The sequence below is a fragment of the Stenella coeruleoalba genome, assembly GCF_951394435.1.
Source record: "Stenella coeruleoalba genome assembly, chromosome: 21".
NCBI classification, from domain to species: domain Eukaryota; kingdom Metazoa; phylum Chordata; class Mammalia; order Artiodactyla; family Delphinidae; genus Stenella; species Stenella coeruleoalba.
The window spans coordinates 28,989,176-29,002,650 of NC_137167.1; the positions used below are offsets into that span (position 1 = coordinate 28,989,176).

Consider the following 13,475-nt stretch of genomic DNA (forward strand, 5'->3'; position numbering starts at 1 on the left):
GCCTGCACATGCATGTATATCCCAGACATCCAGTAATACTGGCTACATAGTAGGCATCAATAAAAGCGTGTTGAATGAAATTGTAGAAAGGTGCCACGTTTTCTAGAATTCTATCCCATTATCAGTGTTCACATCTCCAGACCAAAATGCTCTCTCACAGCATCACCTTCATCAAGAACCATCATTTCACTTGCAATGTACTGGTCTTCGCCCAGGTGCACTATGATTTTTTAAGAAAACACACACAATTTCTACAATTAAATTTAGGAGAAGAGTCATTTTTATGTTTGATTTCTGTTGTGTATTCACTGTGTATTGCAAAACAACAACAAGAAAATGCCATTGTGATGTTTAAAACAAAGAGAGATTCATGACAGAATTTCCCTTCAAAGACTACCCTGATGGAGAAAGCCGTAAAGAATCAGTTCCAGGTACCCAGGACGACATGCTGGTGTCCAGGTAGGCGGGAAGGACAGAAATCTCCAGGTGGCACTGCAGGGACCTCCACGTTCCCATCATCATTCTAGCCTCTGCCTCTGGGAAGAGTGAGGCGCAGACCACGGATCTCGGGATGTGTGGTAGGGCCTCTTCCCTAGGTTTGAGGAGAACGCGCAAAGAGAACGAATTTTCCAAAATAAAGGCACAGCATCCTTAGATAAGCAGGATGAATTGTCTCCAGGATCAAAGGCTTCGATAGATGAACTCAGTTTACTTTACTCCAACAAGGAGCATAGAAGTTACTAAGATGAATGAGATCCAGTGTCAATGTACTAGTGATTTATGATTCAGGGGGAGAGTGCATCTGATTAATCGGTAGTTTTATAGAATGTGGCAGAAAGCTTTGAGAAAGACTTGCATTATAAACTCAAAACTAGTTTAGGGATTCCTGCCATGAGGTAGAATAACACAGGAGCAGCTGAGTTAGGGTACTCTGTCTCAGTCTGACAGTACCACTGGGACATCTTACTTCTTAGCAGTATGTTGAGAAAGGAGTTCTTAATGAAGCAAACGCAGCCTAAATATGTTTAGATTTCCTGTCTAAAATCTAACTTTTTATTCAAATGTGTATCCTCAAATAAGAATAATAATTTCAATGCAGAACATTTATATGAGTTATTACAAAATCACACAAAGCAGTCTGAATTGTGTTTTTTTCAAAAACTACCATGAGACAAAAAGAAGTTTCACATCATCTGTCTATCTATCTATCTATACATCTAAACACAATTTTGAATAAAGTATCAAATATATCGAACAGCTACAGTGATACTTAGGGGTGTCAGAGCCCTTAGCAAATAAAGCTCTGTTTTATTTCACTTTGTTTATATTTCTGGTTCACAAAGATTTCAAACTTTAAAACACCAACATAACTTCTGTGGATGATCAAAATTTGTTGGTTATAATGATACACTGGAAGATCTCTGTGAGGGACAGTCTACAGTGGTCTTGAGTAGAGTTTGCCATTTTTACTTTAAACTGCCTTTGTATGTAAAAATGGAATACACACCTATGGACCCCAATGAGGATAATCTTGGTGCACATCTTGGCTTTGTGAAGAGATACAATAAACTGCAATGTTATCATAGCTCTTTTATTACACTGTGTAGCTTATAAAACACTTTCACATATACTAATTGATCAGTTTTTTAAATTAAGGAGTAGCAATAATATCTCCTAAACTCAACTGTAAAATCAACACATGGGAGAATTTTCTTTACCTGAAGACCAGCAGAGAAGATTTTCCACGTCTAAAGATATAGAAGGAACCACAACAAGATGGACTAGGAGAAAGGTCCTGGTGTTTTGGGGAAAAAAGAGAAGCACCTAATCAAAGAAGCTCTGTTCCTGTGAACTGCTCCTTGACCAGAGTTGATGAAAGACAGAGAAATGGAGATAGCCCAGTGGCTGCGTCTTCATACATGTGAAACCAAAGCAAAGGAAGAGGCTGGACTCGAGCAGAGAGGCACCCTTGTGAACATGGTGGTGACCCGCTGCTGAACTATGTCATCTACACTCAGTGGAAGAAACAGGTCCAACAGGCTGTGAGGGGCACTCTGTCCAGGGTGAGATTGTAGAAACAGAATCAGTGCTTTGGGGGGACTTCAAGTTGAAAAGTGGAAGACAAATGCAATTGAAAAGCAGGGTTCCCCCTACATTACAGACAAGAGGGTTGGATTTTTATCCATCAGAGCCTGCTTTAATGACATTCAGCACAGAAGAAGAGGTCCAGAAAAAATTGGGGGTAAAATTCAAATTTCTGCAGAAACTAATGTCATACAACCACAGAGAGTTTCTATAAAGGGAATTTTTTTTACCCTACAAAGAGTAAAAAAACAGTTTCCTTGCACGTGCCCATGGTCCATGTTAAAGAATAAAGAAGAGGGCTTCCCTGGTGGTGCAGTGGTTGGGAGTCCACCTGCCTTTGCAGGGGACGCGGGTTCGTGCCCCGGTCCGGGAAGATCCCACATGCCGCAGAGCGGCTGGGCCCGTGGGCCATGGCCGCTGGGCCTGCGCGTCCGGAACCTGTGCTCCGCAACGGGAGGGGCCGCAGCAGTGAGAGGCCCGTGTACTGGAAAAAAAAAAAGAATAAAAAGAATAAAGAAGACATCAATACGTTTTTTAAAAGAATAAAAAATAACAATGGAAATATCAATAATGGCTAACTTTTATTGAGATCTTCTCTGTGCTTCCATGAAGCATTTCACTTGAACTTCACAATAAACTTCTGAGTGAGATAACTATTGTTCAACCCATTCACAAATAAAGAAATGAAATTAGAGACACCTTGTCACAAGCTAGTAAGTGTGGGAAGGGGCTTTTAGGTAGTAGTCTCTATACCACAGACGAAGGCTGACATCTAACTTATGCTCCAGATATAATTAACAGCAGAGTTCTTAATCTTACCAATTTAACATGAAGAAATGCTGTTCCCTCGTTTTATTTCCTGTATTATGATTATCTTTCTATGTTAGGGTTTTACTACCTTCAGTTGTGATATACTTCCATCTTCTGAGTCCCATTAAAACAAACAAACAGGGCTTCCCTGGTGGCGCAGTGGTTGGGAGTCCGCCTGCCGATGCAGGGGACACGGGTTCGTGCCCCGGTCTGGGAGGATCCCGCATGCCCCGGAGCGGCTGGGCCCGTGAGCCATGGCCGCTGGGCCTGCGCGTCCGGAGCCTGTGCTCCGCGGCGGGGGAGGCCACAGCAGTGAGACCCGCGTACCGCAAAACAAACAAACATTTTTTTCTCAATTTATTTACCCACAGGGGGTTTCGGGACCCTAGTCCCTAAGGTTGAGATGGAATTACTGTGTTAAGAATATATCCTTCAGAACCTGGAGCAATGAAAACCGTTACTCTTCCGGCCTGTTTGGAGCAGCTCTGACGGAGCTGGCACCGTCTATCCCGGCTGGTGCTCTCTTAGTTCACAGCTGGAAACGCCAAGGTGTCAGGGTTACAGGCATTTGCTTTCATGCTATTTCAACTAAATATCTTTAGTCTGATACTCAGCAAATAATCCTAATATATACAATTTAGTTTATTATGTCATATTTTAAAACTGTCAGGAGATCCCAAATAGCACACCCACTTTCCTGCTACATTATTTTATATATTTGAGGAGCTTGTGAACTGGTTAGTTTGCAACGGATGTGCAGAATGCAGTCAAATCCCCGACTCTGGAGAGATTGGGAAAGACCTAGTTTCTGTGCTTAGAAGGCGGAAAGCCGAAGGTTGGATCCTGACATTTCAAGACTTCTCCTGGCAGCCAACCAGGTCACTTCATTCTCTGCCTCTTCCTCAGATGTGATTTCTGCTCCGTCCTTCAAAGGAAGGGATTTGTTGTCTTATCACTCAGTGAATGTTTTTTAGAAAGATAGCATAAATCTCCTGCGGTGTTGAGTTCTAGGATTCTATAGTATATTATGTGGATTAAGAAAAATTCCTAGACTGTAACCCATAGCATAAATGAACTCCTGAATGAATACGCAGCCTCAATGTTCTTTTCACTCCACCCCAGAAGTCCTTTCAGAGTCTCTGTTGTGAAAAGAACTCTGCTATGTATTTCAACTGTAATTGCTAACATATGAGTATGATTAGAGCATGGAAACAAATTCTGTAAGGTACGCAGTAGTCCGGGTCCTTAGCAGAGAGCTGGAAGAGTATTTGTTTGAAGTCATTTTACTGTGTGCTAACGTTTTCATCAGTCAACTGGGTTTAAACTTAATTGTCATACATATTAATTGGCAGGTCTGACAGAGAAGGTTGCTCTAATTCATGCTAATTAATATAGTCAGATTTTAAAGGCCAAATTAGCATTTTGAATACAGATTATATCTTTGCTTATACGTGTTCAGGCAAGTAAAACAAATCTGAAATATTGAGAACCTGGTTTCTTTTTTTTTTTTATATGTATTACTTATGGAGTAAGGGACCAAGGGTTTTACTTTATAGCTGCCATATTGGTTTAATTTTCTATTCATCCTATAATAATAGAAATTGCATAATCATTCTACCATCAAACCTTTTGCTCATGCTTTTTCCCAAACCTGGAGAATCTTTCCCATACTTAAGACACTTTTATGAGGTTATGAATGATAGAAACAAATTCAAAGACAAGCAACAGGGCCAAAATAACCGCCAATACTAAAATATCTTACATACTAGACAAATTCTTAGCATTCTTAAAATCAACAATGTAGAAATTGCTTCTATAAATCAATACGAAAAATAAAATGGAAGAAAAAAGTGGGCAAAACAAGTGAACAGGCATTTCACAGAAAGAGAATCATAAATGGCCATTGCACGAGACAGGAGTTGGACTTCACCAATTATCAGAGAAACGCAGATTAATATAACAATAAAAATCATTTTCACTGATAACTTTGGTGAATTCAGCAAACACTGGCAAGGCTTTGGATTACTGAGAGTAAGACAACACCCCTCTCATACCAAATACTGAGAGTGTTATTTGCTGTAGTAGGGATTTTTTTTTTGGTGGTATTCATCAAAATCCATCCTAAGCAACACTTAACACACGTGGAAGAATATACATGTGCGTTAATGTACACTGAATTGTCATTCATTATACTAGCAATTGGAAATCTAAGTTTTCTTAATAAAAGAGTGGCTAAAATATGGTATAGCAATATCATGGTACTTTATGCAATTGATGAAAAGAATAAGGTAGGGTTGTGTATGCAGATAAAGAATGATGTATATCAAACATTACACGAGTTAACAGGTCAAATAATAATAGGTATGGTATAATCCAAATTGGGTTAGAAAAATAATTATGTGGTGTTGATAGAATAATACAGTTGACAACAGCAACAGAAGTCGAGCTATATGAGTTGAACATTGAGATATTTAAAAATATATATGAAAGGCCTGGAATGGTACATAAACCGTTAATTATTTTTAATTAGGGGAGGGTTTTTGGTCAATGGACTAATAGAAACGTTTACTTTTTACTTTATAGAATATTTATTACTTTTTTTTACAGTAGACTTCTCCTACTTTTATTTTTTAAATATGAGACCAATGTCAAGAAACATTAACGTTCTTGGAAATATCTACAAGAATCTTTCAAACCTCTCATGGTTTCCCCATTCTCTTCTTTTTAACTTTACTTTTCATCAAGAACCAGTATTTAATAGAAATGTACAACTATTCTTATCAATCTTTTAAAAAATGTATTACTAACATTTAAATCATATGTTTTACCCTCTTTCCCACTATATAAGTGCTGTATTTTCATCATATCCTGTTTAAAAGGATTTTTTTATCCAACATGTAAATTAAGAAAATTAAACTGAAGACCAAATACATTTCTGCTAGGAATGTGCAGACACAAACCCAGAGATAGAAGCAAAGTTTATCTTCATGTGTTAAGAGTCCCATCAGCTCCTCTTTTCAGCAAAGTAACAATTAGGGATCCTCCGCATCTACAAGAGGAGGGTGCTTTGACTTTATTTCTCATTTCTCTCATTCTTTTCAAATAGTTATTGGCCGACCGAAAAGTGACATTTATAGATTTTTATGCTAGTTCATTACACATTAAAGGAGGGCACTGAAATAATCTAACTTGCGCAATTGTGCAAAGAAAGAAAAATAAAAAGTGGACCTGCTCTAAAGGGCTGAGAATCCATCTAAGCTAAATTTTGGAAACATCAGCCATTACTGGAGCTGTGACTAGATCTGTGCCTTCAGTCTTCTATTTGTCAGTTTCAGAAGAATTTCGGCTGGCAATGTACTCTCTTCCAAGGGAGAAAAATAAATTAGGGGATGCACAGGTATTTAAAATGGGAAATGTAGCTGTAAACACATTTTAACAAAGAACAGAATAAAAATCCAAAAATGACGGCACTGCTTCGAACCAAAATCAGTGCACAATTCTGAAGATGATTCCCAAAGGTTTTACTTCTAATAATTCACCATTTTTGCTGAGTACCCCACACTCTCATGAACAAATCTGCTGCATTATTAACTCAAACTGGCTTATTATATCAGGGACTTCTTCCATACATGTGAGAAAAGTATTTTTTAAAAGGCAAGAAAACTTATAGATCTAGAATGTTTGTATGACAAGTCCTGTTCATTTATGATCACTCATTCATCCTAAGTCAGTGACGTGGTCATTTATTCAATAATCTACCCACCCATTTTCTCCTGTCTTTTACAATGTCTTTCATTTCTTTAGGACATGACTCACCTACACTTTTGCAATTACTAAAAAGTTTTCTTTTTTCTCCTGTTCTCTGATTAGTCTTCAACGGGGCAATCTTAACTCTACTAGGAAAAATCACCCAGTATTCCTCGTACTCTGTACGTACTCCGTACCTGTAAAGCCCACGACTGTGTTCCATACTTCACATATTCACAAATTCCACCCACCCCCATCTTCAGAACTTGCTTATGTTGTCTCTGTCTCATTATATCCCTTTCTCCTGCCAACTTCACATGATCAAATCCCAGCCATCTTCCAACACTCTCTCAAGAGCAGTTCAGAAGAACTCCGCAATTCCATGAAAATCCTCTTTTTCTCATTGCCCTTACGTCACTTCCCCTAAACTCTCTAATTAAAATGGGATACATTCTACTTTAATCACCAGTATTTATCTATACCTAGAAAAAAAATCTTTCTTGGTATATACATCTCCCTGAGCGCAGGATCCACACCTGAGTGATTTTTGGATTGCAGGCAATGCTTGGATTAAGGGTTCAGCAAATAATTCTCAATGTGTTAAGATTTTGTAAATAAACACCTTTAGTTTTTTAATAATGCATTTAAAAAACATGACGTCTTAAGAATCCAGAACACCTTACATATGCTCCATCATTCTAATTTGCAGATCAGAAAACTGAAACACGATTGTTATCGGACTTTCCCAAGATTATACATAAAAGGTGAATTGGAGCTAATATTCAAATTCTGTTTTGAAAACATTCCTTTGTACTGAATCTCTTAAAGTGTAAATTACATAACGCATGAATCTATTAGTGGTCCTCACATATCTCACCAATATTACAGGGGCCTCTGAGATTTCCAACATGGGGCAAGAGCTATGCTATTCCCTCCTTCCTCATAATACGAGAGATTTCATCTTACTATGAATCACTGCTGACCATTCATAAGATTTCACCAACTTATGTTTAAAAGAGAGAGAATTTAGGTCTATGAGCTATTACAGCAAACATAGCTACATTAATACAGACAACCTTTTAAAAAGATAAGTGCCCTTCGTAAACCATTCCCTGATGTAAATTCTATCATTAATCCCTTAAAACCATAGCATGTCATTCCTTAAGCTAACGTCTTTCTCTCCTTTAGCTCTCTTTTCCCTTCCTCTTCTTTTTCCTTCTCCCCTTCTTTTCGAGTTTCCCATTAAAATTCAAATATGCATGAGAAAAATAATACCTTAGTAAGGATTCAGTTCAATAATTCTTACTGAGCAAACAAAGCCATGATTCTGAGAACACCGAGATAAACAAAATACCTTCTCTGTCCTCATGGGTAATACAAGGCAGATGAGATCACCACTCACTCTGCCACATGGGATGCCCAGCAGGGCTTCTTACTGATAAACTGATAAACAGCCCTTAAAAAAGTTCTTCCCGAGGTTGGCAGCATAAGAGAAAGGGCACTGACATTGGTGGGAACTGGGAAAGTAAAAGTACAGATGTGAATGCCATGCTTAGAGAGTAGCCTGTGGTAAATGGTCCTTAAATAATTAATCTTCAGTTTCACATTATCCTGGTGCTGCTGAAGGGTAGACCATCTGCAGTGGAAGATGGAAGACAGAGGTGAGGTGATAAATGGGAAGAGAGAAGCGTCAGAGCATCAGCATGATGACAAATCCAGTCAAGGAAGGAGGGAGGAGAGGATGCTATGGAGAAGACGATGCAGGCAAGGCCAGCTCCATGGAATGGACTTCACTTTACATCACAAATAGAACCAAACAAAATGCAGAATGAAATTTATATGGTGATGATCTCGAATCCCTCGGAAACCTCAGACTCTGTGATGTGGGTCCTTGATTTATTTGCAAGATTTCAGACTCTTCTAGGCAGGGAATCTGGAGTTCTACAGGATAGACCAAACCTTTTACCAGAGTGATTTCAACTCAGTGTGGTTAGACAGATAGATCATTATGCGTGATTAAATATTTAAAATGAAAATATCAATAGTTCCTAGTTAAACCTTCTGGCTAGAATATGAGATTCCACAACAGAAAGTTCTTGGAGTAGGGGAGGCGGATATGAGAAAAGGACATAAATGCCACACAAACTGCAGATCGTTGGCATAGAGAGAACAGCCAAAGAGCAAGGAAAAAATATTAAAAAAAAAAAAAAAAGGAAAATGGTGATGATGGGCGTGGGCAGCATCGACAGAGGGCAAGTTTGTCTTACAGTTGAATAAAATTTTTTCAGGCAAAAACAAAGCAAATTTTTTTTAGAGCACAGTGTACATGAGGCATTTAGGGATCACAGACGTTTTCCACACCAGGTGTATGATCTTGATCAAGTTCTGGAGACTCTAAACTTCAGCTCCAGGTCTGCTTAGTGAGCACGTCACCCGCCACCTACCTCCTGGGGGTCACCAAGATCCAGTGAGATAAGAGGTGAAAGCACTTAGCACAATGAGGACGTTGGGCGGGGCTCAGTGAATGTTGTGTCCTGATCACTGGAGGACTGAGAAGCAGTTTCTGGGCGACCTCCCACCAGGAGTGTTGCCGGAAGCATTCACCCCTCACCCCATCCTGCAACAGGCAGGACAAAATGAAATCCACATGTGAGAGCAAAATAAAAGCCCTAATGGAACCACAGTCAAAAATAATGAGCCAGTGTAGGGAGGTTCCTCAAAAAGCTAAAAATAGAAGTACCATATGACCCAGCAATCCCATTCCTGGGCATAGACCTGGACAAAACCATAATTCCAAAAGACACATGCACCCCAATGCTCATCACAGCACTGTTTACAATAGCCAGGACACGGAAGCAACCTAAATGTCTATCAACAGAGGAATGGAAAAAGAAGATGTGGTGGTAAATATATATAATGGAATATTACTCAGCCATAAAAAGGAACAAAATTGTGCCATTTGCAGAGACGAGGATGGACCTAGAGACTGTCATACAGAGTGAAGTAAGTCAGAAAGAGAAAAACAAATATCGTATAATATTGCTTATATGTGGAATCTAGAAAAATGGTACAGGTGAACTTATTTGCAAAGCAGAAACAGACACACAGATGTAGAGAACTAACTTATGGACACCAAGGAGGGCGGAGGGGTGGGATGAACTGGGAGATTGGGATTGACATAGATACACTACTACTATGTATAAAATAGATAACTAATGAGAACATACTGTATGGCACAGAGAACTCTACTCAGTGTTCTGTGGCGACCGAAACGGGAAGGAAATCTGAAAAAGTGGGGATATATGTATACACATAACTGATTCACTTTGCTGTACAGCAGAAACTAACATTGTAAAGCAACTATATTCCAATAAAAATTAATAAAATAAAAATAATGAGCCATTTAAGTACTTTTCTTGGAAAGGGGGAAAGGAAATAGTCTTTCATGCACTTCCAGTAAGATGGGATCAGAAAGCAGAAGCTTTGGAAGGTCACCTCCACCCCAGCTATCCCTCCAGGGTCAGCCCCAGCAGTCCTACCTACGTGGACAATTGGTTTTCAAAATGAGTTTGCAGCCTGGTGAAAAGAGAAGATGGCTGAGTACTGTTACCAGCAATGGCTCTTGGGAGAGCGGTGCACCTTCGCCTACTTTGTTAGTTATTTGTACAGAGGCATCTCTGTTTTCAGAGCTGACAGCTCCCTTTCCACGCACTCTGGCTGTAGGTGCAGAGTGTTTGAAATTGCTGTGGATGTCACCTGGGCACATTTGCAAGGAAAGCAGCACTCAGGCAGGGGACCTCGCAGGGAGAAGCAACAGGAAGGACCGATTCGCTAAGAACCCTTCACTCCTTGCTTCCCAAAATCAACCGCGATCCCCTCCTCCCAGATTGCCTTAAAAAGTTTACGTTTTGAAATTCAGATTCGCCGCATTTGAAGACACAAACATGCTCTCCCTTCCCCAACCTTCCCAGCCACCCGTGGTAGCTCTCCCCCTGTCAAGAGCCTGGCCCAGCAATCGCTTCTCTTTCCTCATAGTTTGAGCCGGTGGAGATGGACTTGTCTGGAGTGAAAATGGAGTTTCCCGTGATGCATTTGAAAGGAGATGCTGGTCTGGGCTCATCCGCCAGGCTTTGCAGAGAGCAAAGGCCTGCTCTTCCCAACCGCATAAATTAGGACCACTGCAAAGTCGGTGCAACTGAGCTCCTCTACTCCAGCACGATTTGAAAGGCATAGCTTGAAAATCGTTTATGAAATAGAGAGAATTTAAACACGTGGAATTTAAGGAGGGCCACTCTCCCTTTTCAGAGAAATTTACCATTTGAGGTAAAGGGACCAGGGCGTATGTTGCCTTTTGTCTGCTCTCCAGGGAGAATTTGCTGCCTCAACCCTGCTGAAAGCAGCCTCACAGAGTCAGTATAAATCTAATACCACTTCTCCAGAAACAACTCAAAATAACTTGCATACTAGAGCAAATGCCCAGGATCTCCTTTGGGGAAACAAGGCGGCAGGATGCTTGAAAGTAGCCTGGGTAGCAAGCAGGAAGCTCTGTTCCTTTTCAGTGGCTCCCAGACAGCAGGTGTTCAGCAGAGCTGGCATTCTGGTCCTCCCTTGCACGTGAGTGTCCTCTATGCCACGGGCATCTTCTCTAAATAATAACCATAGCTACATTCATGAAACCATCCTACAGCGTTCTTCAAAAACGCTGCACGCATTAGCTCAGCAAATCCTTAAGTCAGCCTGTGGAGTAGATACTATTGATATTATTATCCTTATTTTACATAAGACAGTATTGGAGAAGCCCCAGGTCACAGAACTGCTGAGTGGAGAAGGGCAGTCTGGCTCCAGGGGCCACCCTCTTCACGTCCAAACGACACACATTAATGCAACATCAATAACGCGGATAAAGTCATGAGCAAGAAAGGATGAATTATGAAAAAGAAATTCAGTCTCTGGGCTTGATGTTTGATTGTGGTTGAACAAACCATAGCGTTGTCTCTCTGGATCTCTTAATGCTCAGCAGTTAGCACAGTGGATGTTCAATAGTGGGTGTTGAATAAAAGTACATCGCATGAATCATTGCAAAGAGGAGTCTCTATAAGACGACTGTTCTTGAAGAATCAAGACCAGTAGAAAACCAGAAAGGACAAGAGCAGACTTGACACAATTCAGGACACTATTTTAAAAGCCTAGAGAAACTTGGCCTATTGGTAGAGTGACTTAAGCCCAAATAAATTAATTTAACAACCTCAACTTTAATTGACTTAGTATTAGGGACCAATAATGCATATCTAATTAGTGGCTGACCTGAAATATTTACACACACACACACACACACACACACACACACACCCGAACACATGAGTACTCTCTGCCCAATAAGCACTGCGAAATGGTAAGCTTAGCTCTATCTATCTACCATCTGTCTGTCAATCTATCAATTATCTATCATCTATCTTTCTATTACTTATCTATGAATTGATTTATATATCTCACTGGGGATGTGTAATGGTGTGTAGACTTATTAACGTGTTAAGCTTCAGAGTAGCACATATGGACTCTACATAATACTATCAAAGACTAGATAATAAGGAGATATTTAGGAAAAGCACTTAAAATTTCTGACAATTATTGGCATTGTTCATTTTTCGTTGGATGATAAGAAGGGGCTTTGTTTGTTAAAAAGAGCACACTGATTATATGATAAATGATAAAAGGTCACAGACAATTGATAAGTCTTTTTTAAGCTACTTAGTTGATTTATTTTAAACTACTGCACAAAATAATATTTTATTCTTAGGTATGGCCCGTTATGAGATGTAAGCCGAGATTACATACTTAAAATGTGTCCAAAGGTTAACTACAAATGAATGCTTCCCAAAATATAAGAAATTAGCACCTGAAAGTCAAATATGTGTAACTATACAGTCAGCTAAAAATGGAAAGAATGCTGTTATTGAATTGTTGGGAAGTGAATACAAATTGGGTGACAATTGTTCACGTGTCTCCATTTTCTCTCGAAAACAATGAAGGTGACATCCTTGACCTTAACTTCCCCCCAAACGGTAAGGAGACTAATTAGTGTTTGTGAAGAATTTTTAGTATCTTGGCTTCGAGAAAACGGTGACAAATGGTGTCTGATACTGCAAGTGTCGTTTCATTTGAATGATAAACAAAAAAATAATTTTTACCAAAAGAATAACTTCTATCCATAAGGACTGAATAATTTAAGGATGATTCAGAAACAGCTCTACTGATTTTTTTCATCCCCTAGGAAAGTAGGTTTTCTTTTCTCTTCAATTTCACCCTGGAGAAATATTATATGCAACCTGGTTTCCTTTTGGTACAGAGGGAACAAATATTGAAGCATGACTTAAAAAGAGTATCAGAATGAGCGGTGACACAAAATTATGCTGAAGGTTGTGTGAGCGCTGCCATTATTCTCTAGGGAGTTGATGTCTAGACTAACGCCATGTGTTTCCTGAGGATTTGATTTAAAGTTAGGGCAGCGGTTCTCAAACTTTAACAGGCATTTGGGTCACCTGTAGGGTCTGTTAAAAGAGATTTCCACGATCCCTAAGTCCAGGGCGGGGACAGAGAATTTGTACTTCTACCAAGTGCCAGGTGAGGCTGAGGCCGCTCTCCAGGGACCACAGTTTGAGAAAGACTGAGTTAGGAAATCCCATGGTTTCCAAACCACAGTCCATTCGATTCACCCAGGGAGCTTTGGTAAAAATGCAGATTCCTGACCCTGGCCCAGTCACCAGCATCAGTGTTTCCAGGGCATACAATTTAATAATCTGCACTGGTTTTAAGCTCACCAGGTCACCTCGACT

The 13,475-nt window shown here is 39.8% G+C and overlaps 1 long non-coding RNA gene across 5 annotated transcripts in view; it reads right to left on the reverse strand.

The window, feature by feature from the left end:
- The window catches only part of LOC307179743, an 893,234-nt gene that overhangs the window by 525,257 nt on the left and 354,502 nt on the right, over positions 1-13,475 (reverse strand). The gene's annotated exons all lie outside the window — the stretch shown is intronic.